General features: G+C 39.1%; 1 long non-coding RNA gene across 1 annotated transcript; it reads left to right on the top strand.

Annotated features, from left to right (window-relative positions):
* Positions 1–804: 804 nt before the first annotated feature.
* On the top strand, positions 805–21762 carry LOC309623279. Its single transcript, XR_014241306.1, has 2 exons — positions 805–9312; positions 9618–21762. It is a non-coding gene; the product is annotated as an uncharacterized lncRNA (long non-coding RNA).
* Positions 21763–24560: the final 2798 nt, after the last annotated feature.

Here is a 24560-nt window from a genome sequence, read left to right as displayed (position 1 = left end):
AACATTACGTTTCTAGAATTTTCATTTTTTAATATTAATGATTTTTTTCTCCAAAAAGGAACAAACAATGCTAATTCTACTGCTACAATACTGTTAATGAAGAAATAAAGAATAATTTATCATTGCATAATTAACACAGTACAGTTAAGCATGTTTTAATGATTTTGTACAATGGCCTCTCATAACTAGATGATACTTGCTAGTCATAGTGGGAAAACAAAAAAGAACTATACTATGAATCATTAATGAAGATGGATAAACTGACCAGGATTTTATTTTATTCTTTTACATAAAGTGTTTGCAAGATCTCTTGCTGTATTTTGGCAGTGGTTTATTCCTGAATCTGTAGGTGACCAGATGGTTAGTGAAACATTTTAACTGATTTAAGAAATGAAAGGCTAAGAAATAAAAGGCTAAGAACGCAACCCATGCAAATCAACAGGCTTTCTTCTTCTTTGCTTCCAAATGGTACCAATTCTTAACTTTCAAAATAGTACCAACTCTTAACTTTCCTGGTGCGTTAGACTTTGAAGGTAGGAGAATACTGTTATCTTTAGCCATTTATAATCCCTTACATTTATGAGCTGTACTAAGGCTATTTAGTGAAATTTTCTGTCAAAAACATTTCAGGGGCCAGAAGATATGAGGAGAGAAAAAAAATCAAAGATGAATAAAGATGGTAATAAACATGATCTTATGGCTACTCTTTCTTTAAATGTTGTTACCAAAAATAGACCTAGGCATTATTGAAGGTTGTATCAGGAGGAAGTGCTACAAAAATTTCAACATCTACATTTCATCAAAACAGGTGCATAGGGCTTCCCTGGTGGTGCAGTGGTTGAGAATCCGCCTGCCAATGCAGGGGACACGGGTTCGAGCCCTGGTCTGGGAAGATCCCACATGCCGCGGAGCAACTGGGCCCGTGAGCCACAACTACTGAGCCTGCGCATCTGGAGCCTGTGCTCTGCAACAAGAGAGGCCACGATAGTGAGAGGCCCGTGCACCGCGATGAAGAGTGGCCCCCGCTTGCCGCAACTAGAGAAAGCCCTCGCACAGAAACGAAGACCCAACGCTGCAATAAATATATAAATAAATAAACAAATTTATAAAAAAAAAAAAAAAGAATGGGGTTGCTTGATAGCTTCCTTTCTGACTGGAACAGATAATGTGTCTCAGCTGAAAACCCACAGATCTCTTAGGACACATTTGGGCAATTCCATTGAAAAAAAATTAAAAAAAAAAAAAAAAAAAGAAACAGGTGCATATTCAAGTGTGAGTTACTGTCGGGCTGGGGAGTGAAAGGGTAGGGTGGACTGAGTTACGTTTCGGCCACTGCACGGCCACATCCAACCTGAAGACACATTTATTTGACTCACATATTATTTAAATCCTATTTTAGTTAGTGTTCAACATATGCAAATTGAGAAATTATTCATAAAATATATATTTCCAGCTGCTCTTTAGAAATCAGATCACCCAGCAACACAACATACAATCAGCAGAAGACTGTTGGTGGCTGCCCCCTTTCTCCAGAACCTTGTGTCTCCAGGTCTGCAGTTTTCAATATTCTCTCTTGTCTGGCACTCAATCCTATTTCATTGTTTACATGCCTGCTTGGCCCCTGCTGACATCTACGTGTCTGACTCTGGTCTGCCATATTTCCAACCCAGTGGTTCTCAAAGCATGGTCTCCAAACCAGTAGCGTCAGCATCACCTGTGAATCTGTCAGACGTACTAATTCTCAGCCCGATCCCAGGCCTATTGAATCCGAAACTCTGGGGATAGGACCCACCATTCTGTATTTAAGAAGCCCTCCAGGTGATTCTGAGGCCCATTCAAGTTTGAGAATCACTAGTCTAGCACATTCTTCTTGCATAGCCAAGCCTTAAGATACTTATTTATTCTTGTCTTGCTTTCATTTCCAGAAACCTGCAAAGGATCAGTAATGGTGGAGACATTAGTAAAAACCATTTTTTTTTTAAGAAAATGTCCTACAATGTGCATTTATACAAGGTTTCCATACAGTTATAACTCTTAAGACAATGTTTTTTCTTCACCATTGTACGTGGTGCCTAAATCTTTCACTCGAACATGGTGGAAATCCACATCGCATGCTCTCCCACGAGTTGCAACGAACTGCAAATGTGCCAATCAGAAGAAAACAGAAGCCTTAGAAGAGCATGGTGGCTTACAAACCCTTGGCTTCAGTGAATTCTGGCAGACAGGATCCATAGTCTCACCTCATCGCAAAACCCAAGACAAAATAAATTGTTCTTGTCAGCTGTAGCAAAATTTTCATTGCACAAACTGAAACAGAGACAGAGAGTAATCTTGCGAGTAAAGCCATAACCCTCTATTACTGAGGTTTCCTGTATTATTGCAGTTGAAGTTTTAACAGAGAGTTAGGAATATAAAGTTTCATCTATGTCTATACATATTTCTAAATAGCAAGATGGGCCAAGTTTTTATGATAGAAGGAAGCTAAGACAGGAAGGAAGAGCCTGCTTTTGGTACCATGGAATTCAAAACAAGAAAGTCCAAGACAAAAATGGAGCACTGTCACATCACTTCCTCTACCTTCTCGCAGGCTAAGCACAAATCCAAGGGCAAGGGACTACACAAAGGCAAGAGACTGAAAAGTGTGGCTCATTTGGGAGATGACAATGCAATACACTGCCATAGTATCTGACCCCATTCTGAGCTGCTGAACTGACATCAGGAGCCTCATTTCTCTGGACTTTTTGTTACATGAGAAAATTTAACTTTTTTTTTTTTTTTTCTTAAAGGATCTCTTGAGTTTTCTTTCACTTGCAGCTTAACACATTCCTAACTGATTTAGACATGACATCAACCACATATATGAAGAAGGATAGCAAATATTGCATACAAAGAAAAATATAAAACACACTATCTCCAAATTCTGGTTAATAAAAGATTATGTTATTTCCTCTTTGTTTGCTTAGAACAGTATCAAATTTCAAAGGATGTTCTTCGTTTCTTGTCTTATGAAATAAGGAAAACAGGGGTGCATGTCTCCTTCACCTCACCTTGGCTTCATGATTTCATTAACCTTGATCATATAAGCTCTTAGTCTTTGTGTGAAAGCATAATCTTTGGAATCTATTCTCATAAAAATTGATTCTCATGGATTTTAACTATTGCTTTTTCTTTGGATTTTTGCTAGGTTCTTTGTGTCATTCTTGACATGATACTACAGTACTTACATTACTTAATTACTACATTACTTTGCATTTATGTGTACTAAGTATATTTTCTAGTCCACTTATGACATATTTATAACATCTCACTGGTCCATTTAACTACAGGACAGATTTAAGAAAAGAATTTTTATTAATTGCAAACCTTTTTTGTTTCATCTTGTAATATTTTTCTGAGTTTTCTTTGCTTAATTTTCATACTTTTCTATGCTGAAACTCTTTACTTTTTTTAGTTGCCTGGATTCTTTATTTGCTTTGCCTCAATTAATTTGGCAATTCACTCCCAGAAAATATTAGATACCTCTTATAATTTGATCCTTTATTTCCAAACGATTTGTTCCTCACCAACTCTTGTCCCAGCAAAACAGATTAGGATATACCCAAAGATTTAGCTACATGGATATGTGTTGCAGTACTGTTTATAGAAATGAAGTGTTTGCAAACAATTCGTTGTCCAAAAATAGGAGAATGAACAAATCAATTGCAATCTCTTGCACAATAAAATATTTTGTAACCTTCAAATGGGATACAATGATATGTATCAGTATGTAAATATATTTAGTGGGAAAAGCAGGTTACAAAGCATTATACAGAGTATGATCTTATTTTACGGCACGGTAGTAGGGGAAAGTTGTATTATCTTTTTTGCATATTCTATTTTATCTGTATAACCTAATTTATTGATACACTGCCTTAAGCTCTTCCATCAAAATCTTGATCTATATGCCTGTCAAATAGAAAGATCCCATCTCAGCATGGTGATACACGAGATGGAAGCACAACTTTAACTCCAAGAGTATTGAAGAAAAATGTGGATATCTTTACTGAAATGTTTTCAGAGTGTATAAAGGGATTAACGGAAAATTGCATCTCACAATATTCAGCAAACCTCCTTATCTTTTTACACAGTAAAACTTCCTAAAAAGTTGTTTTACCACTTGATCTCCCCAAACCACACATCCCATAGGAGCTATTCCACTTTCACTTTTCTTTCTCCTAAAGCCCTCCAAAATTTCTCTCCCTGTCTACATATTCGTTTGTCTCTTATCTTAATTTCCCCTTCTCTTCCAAGCTACTTTTTCACTAAGCACATAAATCTAAATATACTATCCTCTTTCTGTGTACTCCATTTGTATCTCCACATGTTCTGACAGAGAAGCAGCAAAACAAAAGACCCTCCTCGACAGTGTGCCTGGAAGGGGGTAGGAGGAAAAAGGATAAATTACATTGGTTCTTCAACATGTATAATATACTTCACTAATGATCCTTATGTTACATTATACTCTGAGGTCAGTACAATACTTTGAGTCCCACCCAACTACAACTTCTATAAACATCTATTAACTTTACAGTAAGTAAAAACCAAAAGATGAATGCCAGCAGAAATTCCCTAGCAGTTACCACTATTCCCATTGCTCTGTTAATCTAAGTGGCCATCATCTCTACCTGTGCTTTGTACCTTTGGATCAGTTACTCATGACAAAGCACGGCTTGACCACTGTCTTTTATTTTTCATGTGGGAATAACTGGAGAATTTCCACTAATTTCTCAACATTTTAATGTCACCCATTGTCAAGGGTTGCTAAACCTGAATGCCTGCTTTCACTTGTAGCCAGGGACTATGGGGACATCAAAACCTTATAAGCAATACCTAGCTCATTCACTTGCATCTCTTGCAATGCAAGTGGGTCGGCTCCAGAAAACATACCCAAAAGCACTTCATTACTTAGGGGATGGGAACCACTTAGTGTAGGACCACATTCAAAACCCAAAAGCCAAAGCTAAAGCCAAAAGAATGCATAATGAATGGGAATAAAGAGCACTTAACACAACAGCAATCACAAGCCTCATCAAATTTCCCAAGACAGTTTACGAACCACCATCAAAAACTCATTGTTTCCAAGCATCACTTTAATAATCCTGAGTTCCAAACAATTTTGGGGAGAAACAAAATTGTGGTAGCATGTGTCCCCATGGCATTGCCATAGATCTAATGAAGAACAGACAGCACGAAGTAAAAATAAACCTTAAACCACATCAAATCTCAATTTTCCAACACATGCATCTCAGAGCTACGGTTTCATTTAAATCAATGTGACATACTCTTTAGTTTCTACTTGGAGGTTTTATGCCTTAAATTAAATAGTCTACAGTTTCTTGTTCTCTCAAAACTTTCACTTCTCATAAGTGGACAAACATCAAACAAATGTAACTATAGAAATCAAAGCAATAAGTAATTGAAATCTATGTTTTCATAAACAAGAAAGAATTTATAATAAATGCCAATGGCTTGCATAAAACTCACAGAAAAACATACCAAGAAGAAAAAGGGGACTGGAGTTGATCATCAGCTTGTCATTCCTAATTAGCAATGATTCCCCTAACCACTTCATTCATTCTTGCAAAGATAAGTGCTTTTAAATAGAAAACATGCCTTAAAAAAGAACATGGCTTTCAGCAATCACCCTCTGGAAATAGGGCCTTCATAATGGTGTAATTTCTGATACATTAAATAAAAGTCCTCATTACAATCATCTGGAAAAAATAAAAGATTTTACTTTGTCCTAACTGTAAAGGAAATTACAAAGGAATAAAGTTTGCCATTCAAGAGTTGGCAATTTGCAAGCGTCAGTAAATATTTTTAAAGTTCTTTTTATGATTCTGTTTCTTTTGCAATTTGACAGACTTTAAGATTTTGAGTGCAGAGCTCAAGACACCTGAAAAAGAACTTTCAGTAGCACAGAATATTTAACCACATGGAACAAACAAAAATGAATAAATTCTTAGTAGGTACAAATGGTTTCTTATCACACTCGGGATAAAATCTAAACTCACTTGTTCCCGTGGCCTATGAGGAACTAATTGACCTGGAATCTTCTGTTCTCACACCTTCCACCGTATTGACTCCACTCTAGACACACGGGTCTTCTTTCTATTCTTTGAACTAGCCAAGAACGTTCCCACAGTGTCTTAGTTCTTGCTGTCCCCTGTTTCCAGAAGGCTCTGTGCTCAGACTTACGTCTGACTGCGTCCTTGACTCCCCCTCACCAGCCAGGCTCAGCTCACATGCCCTCTACACAGAAGGACCTTCTTGGATGGACTGTCTTACCTAAATTCAACACTCACTCCTTATTCCTTATATCCAGATATTACTTCATCAGCAGTAGTCATCACTCTCACTAATAATCCAGTTTTTTCCTATTTATTATTGAGATCCCTCCTCATTTCTTTGCTAACGTCCGGGAGGGGAAGAGCCTTATAGTTCCTGAGTCCAATAAATCTTTGCAGGCTGCGTGAGAGAAGGTGGAGAAATTTAAGACAAGGGCTGGTTAATTGGCTGACCCAGATAGAATCTACTCCACCTGGGAAGGAGGATGGCTTTGGCACAAATGTATAACAGACAGCTTCCATTTCATCTCCACGTGGAGCACAGCAGGGAAGGGAGCGCTTTCTCTATGCATTCAGCACGAGACATGGTTCTGACACAAATGGCTTTCTTCTTGGTCTTTGTTTGAAGACTTTGAAGAAGGCAACTCCTAGGTGGGGAAGGTCTGAAGAAGGCAGCTGTTCCTGAAACTGCCCTTTCTCTCTTTTCACCCTTTCTCTCCCTGGTTCTGAACACTTTGACTGTGATCCTTGGAAGCTCAGAAGTCCATGGTCACTATGCCAGCTGATCTCTAGGAGTGTAAACAGTTCTTTTGTTAATCCTCACTGAAGTGTAGAAAATGTCTTTTTTTTTTCCCATATGTCAGTCAAGCAATTTGTACTAAATATCTCAGAGGAAGGAAAACCAAGAGATAAAAGAGGTTACCAACTTTACTTCAAATTCATTTGGCAGGCAAGCTTTAAATGAGCCTATCCAAGTTCCTTTCTCTTGGATCAATCCCATCTGAGACAGAAAATATGGACATCACAATCATAGCAGAATCTTCAGAGTTTTAGCCTGCAACAAATTTGGATTGTTGTGAATTCTGGGGTATTGGTTTGAACACAGTCAGACCTTCAGCAAGTGTTTGAAGAGCACCAACTATGCTCTAAACATGGTCCTAGATAACGCATGATTGGCAGAATTTAGGGGAGGAATATAACTGATTATTCTTACATTGATCATCTTAATGGGTAAAGAAAAAAAATATTACTGTCTTCATAGATGCTAAAACATCATTTAAGAAAATTCAAACTCCATTCTTGGTTTATGAAAATGAATTATTTGAGAGATAGGTATTGACAGCTATCTTAACACAAAAAATTGAGACTCAGAGTTAAGATTTTAATTTCTAAGCGTTATTTTTACATTAAAAAATTCTGAATTCCTTTGATAACTTTGGGAGGTAAATTACTTTTTCTTTTTGCTTCTGTTTTGTTTTCCTCATTAAAATGTTGAGTCTAAGACTCAAAGAGTTTAAGATACTTACCCAAGAATACAAAGCTATGAAGTCGAAAATAAGGACCCAAACCTATGTATGACCCTAAAAACATGGTCTTCACATTCATCATGTTGCCTACGTGGTCACAATCTGAACAAGATGATGTATACTGTTATGCTCATTCAAACTTGTTCCCAGAGAGCTATGACATGTGAGATCAGAGTGGAGCATGCAGTCGAACACAGGGAAGATACTTTTGAAAAACTGGAATGTTACAAGTATTGATTTGGTATGGGGTGCTGTGTTAAGTCTCCTCGAAAGTTATCTCAAGGGAAAAATCAGATTGGGTTAAGGGTACAAGGGATCGATGTTTCGTTGAGCCCATCTAGCAGAGATCACGTGCTGCTGACCTAACTCTGGGCTCTCCTCTTCTGCCCTGGTGCACATCCAGACTGTCTTTCACAGTCTCCCTGGCACTTAGGTGTGGTTGTATAACTGAGATGCACCAAAGGAAAGGGAGAAAAAGTAATGTGGATCATTTCTAGTCACAACCCATAAAGATCTCCTAGATGCCTCACCGTGTTCCTTTCCCTATACAGCTGGTCCAAATGGAGATGATTTTGAAAGATATACGTTGAATGGAGCAGAGTCTCTGTCAACCTGGCTCCCCTCCTACCCCAAGGACAGTGTGAAAGAGAACCACTCACTGCTATTCACCTATCTACTACTGTTATTGAGAAACAAATGCTTTCTTTGGGCTGTTTTACAACAGTGGTTGGCCTACATTAACAGATACAGCTAGATTCTATCATACTTGGCGAACTGTATTACAGGCTAATATTTCCCCACGCTTTGGGCTCAGCATCTCCTCCTCCTCAATATCCTTCTTTATCACCTTTGGCACTTCTATTCTGTAGCTTTCTTAGTTTCTGCAAAGTTTTCCCTAACCTCAGAGAGGATATTTCATAGCCCTCTAAAATATTCTCTTTTGTGTTTCAGAAGCATAGAGCAAATTAACCTTGTGAACTCTTACTTGAGCAGAAGCCATGAGACCTCCATCACACTAGGCCTTCCAAAAAGGCCTGACCTTGGCCCTGAATACATTTCTCTACCTTGTTCAGTTTTCCTGAGCAACCTTTGTTAGGAAATTTTTGCTATATTTCGAGTGCGGATGATGCTTCATCTCGTATGATGCCAAGCTGAGATTTGCCTTGACACATAGTAGGCGTTCAATGATATTTATCAAATATTATTTATCCTTTAGGCCTTTGAGAAGATAGAGCTAGAATTCCAACGCTATAACTTTGCATATCAAAACAACATTATACCCAAAGTAAAGCTAACACAAGAAACCTCAAAAATTTATACATAGAACAAAGAAGTATCATCGCCTCACTGAACTACAGTACAAAGTCAGTTTGATTCTCTTATTCAAAGTGAAAAATCTCATAGGTGAAATTTATAAGGCCAGTGAGATGTCCTCCATCTTTTACTAAGATGAGGTGGGCCCAGGAACTTGGCCATTTTTCAGCAGCTGTGTGGAGTACAAAATGGACAGTATAAACTTGTCAAAATTAGTTCATCAGAAAGCAGTGAGAAAGCCCCCTCCATCAAGAAAATTAAATGAAATATTACTTCTTGGCCCCTCCTAATTTCAAGTGAATGAAGGACAGAATTAGACAATAAAAATATCATGTAAAAGTACAGTGGATATATAGCATTAGACAGTAACATGCATTTTAATTGTTTTTTTTTTTTTATTTTTTTTTTTTATTTATGGCTGTGTTGGGTCTTCGTTTCTGTGCGAGGGCTTTCTCTAGTTGCGGCAAGTGGGGGCCACTCTTCATCGCGGTGCGCGGGCCTCTCACTATCGTGGCCTCTCTTGGTGCGGAGCACAGGCTCCAGACGCGCAGGCTCAGCAATTGTGGCTCACGGGCCTAGTCGCTCCGCGGCATGTGGGATCCTCCCAGACCAGGGCTCGAACCCGTGTCCCCTGCATTGGCAGGCAGATTCTCAACCACTGCGCCACCAGGGAAGCCCCATTTTAATTGTTTTAACCTTACCTTACTACAGTTAATGTTTAGGTTTATAGATTTCCCTATGGGAGAATGTTGTTGCATTGTTTTGTTTTTATAGCTTTGAATGCTATAACTCTACTGGAGTTTAGTTATTTGTTTGAAACCAAAGAGCCTCCCCTCAGCTAAAAGCAATTGCAAAAATGCGGCCAGTTCTCATGCTTCTGTTGCTTTATGTGTACACAAAGCTGGACCTCAGAATCAACTTTTACATCATGTTCCTTTTCTTTCCAGATGCCACAATCCCTCTAAATGTATTCAGAATAGAAAGACTCTAATCATTAGCACTGTTTCCTATTCAGGGATTTAAAATACCTACAAGCTGAAGTTGTGTCTATAGAGAACGGTCCCACCTTACTACCATTTCTCATAGTTTATTCTTTCTCAAAAGAGAGACCCAATTTGCCTACATATATCATCACTTGGCCAAATAAAAACAAAACTGTCCAATCACCATAACCTCTCAAGCAAACAACCTAGAAATGGGACTCATGAAAGAAATATGGTTGGCATTTACATCAATCACCATGGTTCTCAGAAGCTGCTCACTAAGCCTATTTGCTCAGCAGCATTCTTAGATACTGAGATTTTTGTATTGAGATGCACAATACAACAATCAAATAATAGGTCAAAACAGTAAGCTTTTACAACACAACAGTGTTTCAGCAAGACACGTGCTTCTCTCTGCATGGGGACTTGCCACAGTGCAGGAACGAGTGGGATGAGATGCTCTCGTATTTCAGGTCAGAAAGCAAAAGTTTGCAATACGTGTCAGACTCCCCTTGCACGATACCACCATCAAATAAAATCATACGTATGGCATACTACCTATCAGTGCTGTGCAGTAGAAATAATATGGGAGCCACAAATGTAAGCCACATATGTAACGTTACATTTTCTAGGAGCCACATGAAACAAGTAAAGAAACAGGTGAAATTAATTGTAATAGTACATTTGATTTAACCCAACATATCCAAAATACTATAATTTCAACATGTAATCAATATTTTAAATTTTAATAATAGGCCATTTTACATTCTTTTTTCATACTAAGTCTTCAAAATCTATTGTGTATTTTATACTTATAATGTATCTCAACTTGGACTAGCCGTATTTCAGTTGCTTAACAGCCACGTGTTGCTAGTGGCTACCATACTGGACAGCCAAGCTCCATACATTTTAGTTCATACTTGGGCACAATGATACGTACCCCCTTCCTGGAATGCTCCCTATTACCTTCAACCCTTCATCTAGCTAGCCCTATTCACACTCAGAATTATTCATTCAACACATATTTATTGAGTGCAAATGATGTTCTAGGCAGTGCTCTAGAGGCAAAGGAAAAGCAATGGATAAGGCAAAGTCTCTACCCTTAATAACACAGCCATAGCAAGTTTAATCATTCACCCAGAGAAACTTGGCCCAATTCCTTGTTAGGACCTGCCCCTCTGTCATATGCTTTTACAGCGCACATTCCTACTTCACAGGACATTTCCTACTTTAAATAGACTGCAAAGACCCATGAATTTGTAAAGATAACATCTGTCTTATTCATTGCTGCATCTCAAAGCCTACCCAGCACAGTCAGTGCCTGGCATAGAGTAAATGTACAAAACTACTTGTTGAATATGAGGAAGGAGAAAAGGAAGTAAGAAGAGAGGAAGGAAGAAAGGACGGAAGGAAGGAAGGAAGGGAGGGAGGGAGGGAGGGAGGGAGGGAGGGAGGGAGGGAGGGAGGAGATAGATTTACACTGGTAGAAGGTGAGACAATTCTCTCTGAATATCAGTGATGTTCATTAGCTAAATGGCATAGCCAGCTGCCATAGTTTACCACTTCCTACCTTATTTACATGCAGCTCTTTTTGAATTCTCCCAAGCTCCATAGAATTGATACTTCATACCTTGTATTTCATTTACTCTTTTCCTGGATTTATTTCAAGGATGCTTTAATTCTGGATATGATCTAAAGATATGGATGAAGGGGCTGTATATTTTACAGCCACTCCAGTAAATTCTGAAAACTTTTCTATCCAGTTTACATTGTGTCATACGCATCCAAAAGAAGTTGGCTAGGTTTCACCACTGCCATCTTGCCAAAGACAGACAGGGTGGCTATAAGCTGCCCCCTACATCTAGCTCTAATTACAGAGATATGCAAATATTTCCCTTCTACTGGCCTAGTCACTCTTACTGATTTAATTAATAGATCACCAGAATTTCATTTTGGGGCCAGCGTCTGTTTTTGTTTTTAAATTTCTGCTAGCACATACCATATATGCATATTAAACATTTTCAAATTTATACTTCAGTCAAGAACTTTAAAATGTTTTATGATATAGACTGAGTTTTTGAATCTTTTCCCACCAGATCCATATGTTACTCATCCTCTCATTTATTTCATCAATCTATAGATTCAGTTACAATTATCGATGCTGAAACCTGTTTGCAGCCCTCCGTCCCTGCCCTTTCACCAATACACACACACAGTATCAATTCAGCTTTTACTGACACTGATATTCATCATAAGGCATGGGAGCAACAGGAAGATGGTTTTGTCTTCTTCTTCTTCTAGAGAAGTCAGGCATTTTCAAAGTGTGGTCCAGGTACCAACAGCACAGATATCAGCCAGGAACTTGCTAGAAATGCAAATCTTCAGGCATCTCCCCAGACATGCCAAATCAGAGAATCTGGGGGTTGGGGTCCAGCAATCTGCTTTATGGAGCCCTTCAGGGGATTCTAATGGATCATCTGATGCACAGCTTAAAAACCACTGCTCTCAGGCAACATCTTGCCGTGACTGAGTGAGATATTACCAAGGAGATAAAAGTGCATTAGCTGGACTTCCCTGGTGGTGCAGTGGTTAAGAATCTGCCTTTCAATGCAGGGGACACGGGTTTGAGCCCTGGTCCGGGAAGATCCCACATGCCGCGGAGCAACTAAGCCCGGGCTCCACAACTACTGAGCCTGTACTCTAGAGCCCATGAGCCACAACTACTGAGCCTGCGCTCTAGAGCCCACGAGCCACAACTACTGAGCCCGCGAGCCACAACTACTTAGCCCACGTGCCACAACTACTAAAGCCCGCATGCCTAGAGCCCGTGCTCCGCAACAAGAGAAGCCACCGCAATGAGAAGACCGCACACCGCAATGAAGAGTAGCCCCTGCTCGCCGCAACTAGAGAAAAGCCCGCATGTAGCAACCAATACCCAACACAGCCAAAAATAAATAATTAAAATAAATAAATTTTTAAAAAAGTGCATTAGCTTTTGGAAGCTCAATATGGTACCATGATAGAGGAATATATTTAGAGAGTACATTTAAATCTTATGATAAAAAGTGATTAAAAATGAAACTATAAACAAAAATAAAATTTATAAAAAATGGCACAAGCATTGGGAAAAAAACCCAAAACTCTTGAAGTGGAAATTCATCAGATTTCATTGTAAAGGGGAAAAGAAGTCACTGGTGCTATTTTAAAATCTACAACATTTCTGAAGTGAAATTCCAAGTTGTCTTTCAGTTTTTGTTTACAGTATTTTTAGATCTCCCTCTGCATGCGATGTTTTCTTTCAGACACACTGCCAACTTTTTGTATCTGTCATCTGGTTTCGAAAATGAAGTTTCTCATCATTTTTTAAGCATTTCACCATTTCAACTGTCACACTCATCCTTGGTACATCTGGAAGTTCCTCTGATAGGATGGATTTAGAATCTACATTTAAAAGCGTATCAAATAATTACCAATATTTAATTTCATGTTCCTTCAGAGGAAAAAAAAAATCCATTAGAGGTTCTACAGCTCTTCTTCCATGCCAGCCCCTAAATTAAATTTCCTATTAAAAAGAATAGATTCTAGGACTTCTCAGGCTTCACATTTTCAAATTTAAATTCAAAAAAGCAGAAAGGAATGATACGGGATGAAGTGATTTATCCCTGGGGTCTGTTCTTTATGAGAATCACACGGGGGAGAATCCTGTAAGTCAGGCTGGCATCCTCATCTTATTTTCTTTTGTGATTACATACAGCTTTGGGGTGTTTATTTCAAGCACCAGTCATTTATTTTTTCCCTCCAATACCAAGGTATTCTTGATGACTGGGGTCCCATTTTAATTATTTTTAATAAAAATCATGTGGCACCCTTGAACTTTGATTGTGTTTCTCGAAAAGATGCAAAATATTAAACTAAAGTACGCTTGCATTCCAAAAATTGTGATACGCCTTCAGAAAGTTACATGTCACATTTGAAAAGATCAGACTGTGAAGACTTTTTGGGATGGTAGCAAAGAGCACAAACTTGGGAGTCAACCTGTACAGGTATGAACTTAGCTTGGTCACTTACTTGCTGTGTGACCTTGAGCAACTGATTAAACTCTGTATCTGAGCTTTCTCATCTATAAAATGGGCATAAGAATTTATGTCTTGAATCGCTGTTAGGGCAGATCCAAGAAGTCAGCGCATGTAAAGGGTCTAGCATGAGGCGTAATACATAATATCAAATACTTATTGATACTATTGGTTGATGATGTGTCAGTAACAGGATTATCTTGGAAATGGTGACTTGATTAGAAGTCCCTCCTGTGAGGGAAAAGTATTTTAATACTTTCTATCCTGGCATTAGCTAAATAGTTTATGGTGTTTTCCATAAACTTGTCAAAGTGAATGATGGACACGTGATTGCACAAATAAGTGGGTGGGTCCAAGGAGATTCTAGGAGGGAGCTTTCTTGGGAATAGGAAGCACCGCATTCCCAGCAATCATCCTTCCTACCCACAGGGGCCCTCCATCCGCCTCATCCCTTCCACATTCCATGCCACCAAAACAAAACTACTCCTTTGTCAATCCACACATGAGTACATGCGGAGGGGTTTCCAATGAGCGAGTATCTGTGGGCAACACATAGTTCTCTCCCGACTATTTTCCCCACCTAATGGAGAAAGGGTGCCTTTTTACACCATATGGAATGGTTAATCTTGTTGTATTAAAGCGCCTACAGAATTTTAGGACATGGTATGCATCAAGTTAACTTAGTCATTTCACCTTTTATTTTTCTTTTCAAATATATATTTAAATATATATTTAACACCATAATGTAAACATATACTCAAATATACTATAACATACTCTAAGTATTATAATACAAAGGAATACATTTTCATATATTCCATTATATATTTATTTCCTATATATTTATATATATGTGTATATACATATATATATATATATATAATTCATAAAAACAGTGAATGCTCATTGTAGAAAATATTTTGCATGGATATATGGATAATTCTAGCCATTAAATATATAGTAATACACACACGCAAAAATTTGATAGTCCACTAAACATATTTATTAGTGTTTACAGAAGTGGCAAGAGTAATAATCCTCTCTTCTCTTGAGTCCTAAACTAATTAAGAAGCACTCCAGAGCTGCAGAGTATTGAATGGGAAAGCCTATGTTCCTACTCCTCTCTTGCCATAGAAAAGAGGAAACTTCCACGTCCCAGATGGAAAAGGCATGTAGTTCCAGAAACCAGCTCCATCCCTTTCCAATCCCTTGGTTACTTCTCCCCAGGAGAGGAGGAGTCACTCATTTGACTGGTGACAATGAAAAAAGGAAATGAACAAGGGGATTCCACTCTCCAGCCGCCATGACCAGGAGACCTGGCACTGCTTGGGTCTACCTGTGACTGCCTACCTGAGTTTCACTGGTGGAGGGGGTAAGTTCAAGGAGTAACAAAGAGTGTTAGGAAGCTGCTATTTTAACCTCCATTATCTGGCTCTCCCCCTGCTGGTTTCTACCTTAGCTTGGGAATAGAATGGGCTAATTCTTTGTTCCTTCCTATGTCCTTTGTTAAGAGCCAGATCACTATTCTATAATTTGCTTGTCGCCCCTTCACATATTGAGAGTTATTTTCCCTGTCACTAAATATTCTGTCTTCTATACTATAGCACCATCTTTTAACGGCTATTCAGCATTCCCTTTGTATGACGCTCCGTATCTTACTGAACCAGTTCTCCTATTACTACCTAATTGGGTTTTTAAAAATTAAGTTACTGTAAATAATACAAACATACAGTAATCTTTCTAAACTGTTCTGTTCATTTCCTGAGGATGAACTCTGAAATGGAGACTGGATGGATCAACATATATGAACATTTGAAATGTTTTTTTTTAAAAAATATACAGTGAGAAGTTGTCATCCAGAAAGATTGTATCATTTAATATTCCCTCCAGAAATAAATGAGAGTACCTGTTACCTTGTACCTGTACTAGAATAAAAGAACAGTATTAAAATAATTTGTCATATTTCACTTCCTGTGATTTGATATGCTTTAGGTGGTGGAAAAGACCCAGGTGCATCCTTTGTTTGGAAGGCACTGTTTTACTGTAGTTTGCCCAAGTGTGAAATGCCAGATTTCCTTAAATCAAGTTACCTCATCTTTTGACGTTACACATATTAGCATTTTAAAACCTGTTTTGAAATTAAGACAAAAGCAAACGTCATTGCTAATGTACATGTGAGAAGAGGATGGGGGGAGGGGGGGGGCGGGAACCATGGGAACCAGAGAAGGAATTAAAATGGCAATTAAGACTGAGATAGCAGAATAGAACCAGCAATGGGCCAGATGAGGATTGTTAACTGGAACCAATCTGACGAGAATTAAAAGCCGTTCCTTTGCATTTTTTCATTTTCCGTACCTTTTGGTCACGCTTTAAGGAACCCTTGATAAATCTCCACTAGATTTCGGCTTCTCATAAAACTTAAAAACACCACGGGCAGCTACAACTGCACACAAACACAGCTCAATTTAGGCCACAGGATGGCACTCTGGGTGCATACAAGTGATGAAGTGTCACACTCCCCCTGGGAAAAAGGCTCTCTGTCCCTTGGGAGGCTCGGATAGACACCACTCACAGCCCCAGGTGAAAAGTCCAGTGCCTCCACGGAAGGAGCTGGTAGTGACTAACAGTACTGCAGTCCGAAGCCCCAGCTTCTCAGATGTGTTTTTTCCCACATGTCAAAGGCTGGCCAGGGCCTCCCTACAAAGCTGACCTCCTAGTCTTCTCACTTCCTTGAAGGTTACACTTGCAGAGAGCCAAGAATATTCTTTTTGCTTCGAGGGAAGCTGCCATATCCCTGAGATGAGCACGTCGGGAAAGGTAACCACTTCACTGCTTGTGGATCACATGGTAAAAGCGTATTTCCACATCATTCATGGTTCCAAGTACCCACGACAAAAGTGCTGTTTTTCTTTAAATATATGCCATTATATAGGAGTGAGGTGAAGTGAATGTGTTAAATGCGGTGGTGGGTAAATTATACTGAATCATTTTTCCCACATTTCTGGACCATTGAAGTTGTCCTTGTTATCATAGTTATTACTATTGTCATTTATCATTAAAATGTGATGTACAAAGAAAAGTATTCTTAAGCTTTAAATGTTAAGACTTCTGATATAATCACCAGAACATCCAAAGAAGACATAAAGGATGCCATAAGTCCTTGGCAGACAAAGTACGCTTAACTACATCTTTAGTATAGTATAAATAACAGTAAAAAGAGTTAGATTAAAATCACAATAGTGATTTTCACTGATGGAAAGAAAGAGGAAGGAGTTCCCAGGCAAAGACATAGGAGGGAGGATAATAAGGAGACAGTGTGGGGACAAAGTGAACTCCTGTCAAGGAATTACCAGAAAATAATTCAGTATTTCAAGCATGAGAAAAATGACAGAAATCTTTGACTGCCAAGCTTTTTTTTTTTTTTTTTTAGATTTGTCCTAGATATGGAATGAAGGTCTGTGAGCAGGGATGCTGTGTGATGGAGACACTGTTTTGAGATCAATCAGGTATCACTGCAGAAAAGACTGGGTTAGGACAAAGGTAGAGGTGATGAGGAGAGGCTGGAGACACAGAGATATGTTAGGAGGAGACCTCAATAGACTAACGTAGCGGACAAGAGTGAGTCCAGAGGACGTGGGAAAAAATCTGCAGCTCCGAGAGATACTGGGAGAAATACGGACTGTCCAGGCCAGGTGACTAAGTGGGACTAGCAGGGCAGCCTTCAACATCACGTTTTCAGATATCCCAGCATCTGAAAACATGACCCCCAATCCTTTCGGCTCACGACAATAATCCTCTGAGCTGATCTCCAAGGACTCATTTATCTTCCTCTGCTGTCCCCTCCAGGCCTCACTTCATTCCCTTCCCTGCTCCACCAGAATAATATCTTAGGAAGTGTCCTCAGTTCCCTTCTCCTGAATTTATTTGGTCAAACCCTGAATGCATCCAACTAGCCATCAGATTTTTTCCACCCCTACTGCACTCATGCAGATTAACAACAGTGGGGGTTAGCCAACAAAACAGAATGGTGTAAGTATAAATTCCCGAGACAGGGCCTTAAATTGCCCCACCAAATTTTACTACATTTCTCTGTTATGGTCCATCTCTACTCTCAGCAAGTCTGACAAGAGCATTTTCCCATGCCCCTCCTTACTTTCATCTGATAATCTTGCCTCATCTCTTTAAGAACATTTAGAAACTGTGATATGGAAATTTCATCCCAAATCTAGAAACCCATTGTGTCTGCACCCATTTTTTCCTGCTCTATTATTACAATGGGAAAATTTTTCTTTCTTCCATGAAATGCCAAAAACTTTCACATGTGCAGCGGATCTGAGTGAGCCCTGTTCCTTCTAAAAGATCTCTCTTGTGTAATTTTGGCCTCACATTTTATAATTGATACTTCCCATCCACACATAAACATGATCTCAAATATCCGTTTATTTCATCATCAAAGGTTTAACGAGTATCTACTATGTATCAGGTGTTGATGAGTCAGGGCTATATGAATTTTTTAAAAAGACCCCCAAAATCCCACATTGTTCTAGAGTCTGCTAGTGGGAATTCTGGTCTCATTTCAAAACAAACAAAAAATAAAAATAAAACAATCCACTTAATGGACACACACTCTTCTTCAGCTATCAACCATTACTCTGTTCCACTTCACAGAGAAATTTCCTCTGAGAGCTTTGTACCCACAGTGTCCCCACTTTGTCATCTTACAATCATTTCTCAAACCACTCCGATCTTGCTCCTGTTCCCATCATTCCATTAAAACTGCTCCAGCTCGAGTTTCAAAAGATACCCACGTTGCCAATCCAACAAGTGTTCTTCAGTCCTCGTCCTCATCTCGGTGGCCTTGAACCATGTCATCGATCTTTTCTTGTTGGAGCACTCTTCTCCTGCCTTCTGCCATGCCACACCCTTGCTGGAATTCCTTCAGTTCCTTGATTACACCATTGTATGTGATTCTCTCCGTGCGTATAATTCTCTTCGTCTGCGAGTCTGCTTCCTGCTGCTCTTCAGGACTCAGCTTAATTATCGCTTCTTCCAAGAAGTCTTTCCTATCCAACCAATCTAATGTGAACTCCAGTTTTTCTTTCATGTTACCCTATTCTTTGCCACCAGAGCCTGTGTCACAAAATTGTATAAGGATGTGCAAAATTTGTTTAAAAACAAGAATTTTTTTTCTACCATTATAAATTGATTTTATATTACTAATCTTTCCAGTAATGGCATTATGTACAATTATATCCCTAATGCCTGGTGTATAGTAAATTGTAGCTGAATGAATGAACGAGGTATTTTGCTATCTTTATATTGTACCACATTTGAGACTGAATGAGACAGAGTCAAAAATAACCCTTTGTCTTTCGGCATCGATAATAAGGAAAATTTCAATGAAATTCATAGTGCAGGAAAATTTGGAAGTGGACTTGCTCTTGGAGAAAGACTGTGATTCATTTCGGGACACTGAGTTGAGCTGTTACTCAGCATTTAAAGGAAAGATACAGCACACGGATGGAGTCATGTTTTAGTTAGACACAGTGGCTTCCTCTCCACCCCTAACCCACTGTACTGAAGCCATAACACTTAGTGGTTTGGTCTCCCCCTCCAGCAGTAAACTACTTATGTTACTCTCATTCTCCCTTGTCAAGGATTTGTTTGTGAACCCAGGTCTAAGCCAGTTGGTGTCTGACATTCAGTGACAATAGGGATTGGCCGGGAATGGACATGGGGTCCAACTCCATGCAAGGAGACATGGGAAGGTTTCCTAAGACATGTGGGAAAATCTTTCTTGTTCTAAGAGCAATAAGAAGAGATGCTCTCTCTCTCCTGCTAAACATGGGGGAGGAAGCACATAGCCCTCATTGCTACTGTCAATGTACAGCCAAAGGAAAGCCATGCTTGGAATAAAGCCAATGTGTGGACAGCAAAACCAAAAGGTAGAAAGAACCTGGTTTCCTGATTATGTCATAAATGGCTAGGTTAACAAACCCTGAAGCCCCCAACTCTGTTCTTTCCTGTTATGACCCAATAACCTATTAATAAGTTACTTGTAGCTGGATTGTTTTTTAGCTTTCTCTTTTTTCAGCTGAGAATTTCTTAATTATTACACGTAAGGAAAGCGCTTGGGGGAATGAGTAGAAGTAAAACCAAGAAAACGGCAAGCTCACTCAATGAGTAACATCGTTTAAAAAAGCAGTGGGAGGAATCAAGCAACAACTACAGGTGGCCAAGTATTAAATCTAAAGAAATGGTTAATAGTTACAAAGAATAAATATAAATAGGGACAAATAAGGCAAAGAAAAAAGGTCACCTACCATAGTCACTTAGTTATCTATCGTATTCTTTAGAGGAGTGATGCTGGTCATATTATTCAATCACATCAGTACAACAGTACATGAGAGAAGCCCCAGTACCAGAAAACAAGAGTGTGTGAAAAAAGTTATTTCTAGGGAGAAACTTCAACAAAATTCCCATAAGGAATATCAAGGACAAGGTCATCGATTTACCCATGTACAAATAATACTTTACATGCATTTCTCAACTGTTCCACCATTTATAGAGAGATGTCTTTTATTCCAAGGACTGTCCTCGTACTGGGTCCAGGCCACATGTCTGCCCTTAAATTGCCCACAGACTCCCAGTGGAGAGGCAGACTAGGAAAAGGTATACCACAGTCTGCTTAATTCTGAGTTGAATGTAGGTACAAGTCCTGGCAATATGGCAACTACACAACCCATTAATAGAGGTGGGCTAGGTAAAAAGTCCTGGGGAAATATTGCCTGCATGGTGTGTCTAAGGAAGAGTAGGAGTTGTCAGGCAAAGGAGAAAACAAACAAATAAACAAAACAGAGAAATGAGAGATGTATAACATAGCTCTAGAGTCTGAAGTATGACTCTGGTGTCCCGACCTGGATTAAAGCTTTCTGGTGCTCTTATATATTGCCCCATCAGTCTACAAAAGGCCAATCAGCCCAGTTCAAATTAGAAAATAAATGAAAAGCGTCTACTAGCCATGGCATTCGACATTATCACTTATGGTTAGATGAGAGAACATGACAAGAAACTCTTCAAAGATTCCTTCAAGAGATCAGATCTTTTTGTATTCATTTTGAAAGGCAAATGACTCAGATCCCAATTTCTCTGGGATTTATTTCATCTGCTTGTAGGAAGAGCTGTAGATTCAGCCACATAAGGGCATTGATCTATTTATGAACCAAGTATGCAATTACTGCTGTCTAATTACATTTTATACACCTCAATACAATGTACATGGTCCTCCAAAAAAGGCTTCTCTCAAAGAATATCTGATCATAAGCAAATAACTGTCTCTTATTTTCTAAAACAGAAATGGAAACAAGTGAAGCAACTTTTATCCGGGATCAAGAACATCTTTTCTTGATCAGTGGAGTGAGAGTCCAAACAACTTGACTATTTTTTATTCTTCACAGGCTTCTGATATGGTGATTAAGACAATCTGCTAAGTCCCAATTCTTACTATGTCATAAGCTCTCCTTCTTGTCCCTAGGTAGTCAGAAAGAAGGAAGGCCAGCTCACCAATCATTTTGTGAAAGGAAGTGTGCACTTTACAAAGGCAGCCGCTCTGTGCATGCAAACATAACCATCATTGGCACAGAAAAAGAATTCCCTTGTAAATCTCAGCGACTAAAGAATTTACAATCTCCCTTAATAGCTAATTCTTGTCTTCAGGATATTCTAACTTTGGAGGAACTCTTCCTTAGATCTAATCCAAGCCTATCTTCATGGAGAATATCTTAATTTAGTCTCAGGGAAAAGCAGGAAATATACTGTGTGGCAAGATTTGAGGCATGGTAACTAGGTCTTTGGGCCAAAAGTATCTCTCCCACTGATATTCTCATATCTCAAGAGACCTAAAATCTATTGATTGTATGATACACCATTACTTTATAAAATGACTAAGTAATAAAAATGTTGGCAATCATCCTATGAACTAATGCTTTATCGCTTACATTTTTTTTGAACTTACTGAAAGAGCTCTTACAACTTATTTAAATATAGATTTTAATTGTATAATCCCATTGTGGAAAATATAAACAAAATAAATTCTTAACACTTCCTCATATTCAGAATCCAACTCCTCTGAATCGTTTTTTTTTTTTTTTTTTTAACTGAGTCATAAATGTCTATGCTTTCCCACACATGAAAATTCTCTGTGCTGGAGAGTTGGTTATACAGCATTTCTTAAAATAATGTTCTGCTATCGTCTTGGTGATGTTCCTTCAAGCTGTTACATCCATTCTGTAAGTTTTGCTGTTGATGCTTTCTTGATCTTAGGAATCTTAGGGGAAGGTTTAAATGGAAGATTATCAGAAAACAACTATTTATTCCTTAAACGTCAACTAAACGAAACACCAAGTTGCTGCATTTCAATACAGACAACAATTACCTTTAACGTATATTACTGATATACACGACTTGATTGAAATTTGCACCATGTTTGCACATGCACAGACAATGCCAATGCCATTACAGTGGTGTCTGGCCAACAGTGACTCACTGTTGTCATCAATTGTTTCAGAGATGTTAAAATGTGAAAAATATATGTTTTAAAAGTTAAGGAAATATGGATATCCCAAATAACTAAATAATTCATTGATTTATTCACTCATTCAATCCTTGAAAATTATGTTTTGAGTGCTCACTGTGTGGCAATGGTAAGAGTCATGAACAGTTGAAGTGGATGGATTGGTTGCCCCAATCACGCACTTAGAAATTAACAGATCTACAATTACATACGGTAACAGAGTTTATGACCTGATAGTAAACAGGGGTTCCCAGTTTCTCATAAAAAATCTGTTGATCAAGAAAAACCCCAGGAATTGCAAAAGAAAATGTGCTATTCAGCCAAGATGCCTTATGCCCTTAAGAGGAGGGATAATAAGTGGAGGGGTTTCTGGAAACAAATAGAGGTATGATTCTGAAATGATGCTTACGTAGGGCAGAGACAGAACAGAGCAGACACAAAGTAAGGGGACCAAGGCATTCCTGCATTTGGATTGAGAAAAAAACTAAACAAGCAGAGGTGGGCTGAGAGAGAGAGTCTGAGTGGGAGCGACAGGATAACACCAGCCAGCCCAGGACATGGAAAGACTCTTATTGAATCTGTACTTCCCTTTGACACCAGTGGGTCTACCTAGTGGGTGTTCTTCTGACTCCCGTGGAATTCTCAAATTCAGAATTTGCTTGCCTGGATGTCAGGATCTAGATCACGCAATCCCTACGCCACGCACTTCCCCGGATTCAGCCCTCCTGCCTGCCTCTTGCTATATGACACATTTCACCTCACAATCATCAAATAAAGCTCTTCAAAGGGTCTTGGAAAATCTGTCTTTTCTCTTGTTCAAAAAAAAAAAAAAAGGATCTTGGAAAACTTCTAAAACTTAATCTAAACATCAGATTGTTCTAAAAATAGGGAAACAGGGGCCCAGAAACAGAATGAAAATCGCCTAATAACACTCAGCTTTCTTCCTGTCATATATCCTCCTCTGACAATGAAGCAATTTGATTACTGTACCTCATGTCCTCCAGCCCCTGATTCAAGGATGGGTATCTCTGTCTCAGGCACTCCCAGACAGCTCCTTTTTGTTTGTTTCTACCAGGGATGATAGTAGATTCACATGGAAGAAATAACTTCCCCGTTCTGTGGTTCACTGAGGTGAGCAGCTTAAAACGTGCACACACTCACACATGCGGAGACCCATGTAGGACTGACTCCTGTACGTCAGTCATTGTCTTGGCATTGGATGTATGAAAGGTGAAACAGTGATTCTCTTCTGCTCAGAGCTCTCATGGCCTGGAGAGAAAGCAAGGCATGCCAAGAGGTCATGTAATAATTAAGATGTGGACAAGGTAGGATGAAGTGCTTCCTCTGTTGAAAATACTCAGAGGTGATCTCAAGGAGGAGGAGATGGCTCAGTAGAGGTATGACAGATCACTGGGCGTTTGTGAGGTGGGAGCGCGGGGTGTTGGTGGGGTGAACATCTATGGATTTGTACCTGTTTAGCTGCTCCCCCTTCCTGCCTCTGGTAATAGTAATGTCAATTTCCTGAGGGACCCCCATCTCTCCCTGTGATTCATTCCACCTCTGAGTTAGGGCCACGTATGGGACCCAGGTCTCACCTATCAGAGCATCCCATGGCCTGACCACAAGATTACTGTAGTGATAGATCGAAGACTTTAGCCAGACTAATGAGACTTGAATGCAGGACTTTTATTATAATAGGTGAGAAGGCAGCAGTCTCTCTTTGTGCTGGAGTTGCCAATAGGCTAGACTGTAATTTGGAGCAGTTGGCAGCCCTTTTATAATCCTGAGGGTAGAGTCATTATAGAGGAACTGACAGACGGACAGTGAGATCAATACCTGATAAAATCACTAAAAATATCTGGATCCAGCTGTGCCTGAAGCTGTAATAAATTTACCTCAAACTTTTCAACTGTGTGAGTTGAGAGTTTTCCTTTTTCACTAAAGCCATATTGAAATGTATTCTGTTTTCTGCATTTAAAGGGCTC

The sequence above is a fragment of the Balaenoptera borealis genome, assembly GCF_965194805.1.
Source record: "Balaenoptera borealis genome assembly, chromosome: 2".
In the NCBI taxonomy this organism is placed as follows: Eukaryota; Metazoa; Chordata; class Mammalia; order Artiodactyla; family Balaenopteridae; genus Balaenoptera; species Balaenoptera borealis.
The sequence above is the reverse complement of the archived record's forward strand: the minus strand, read 5'-3'. Positions and strand labels throughout refer to the sequence as shown.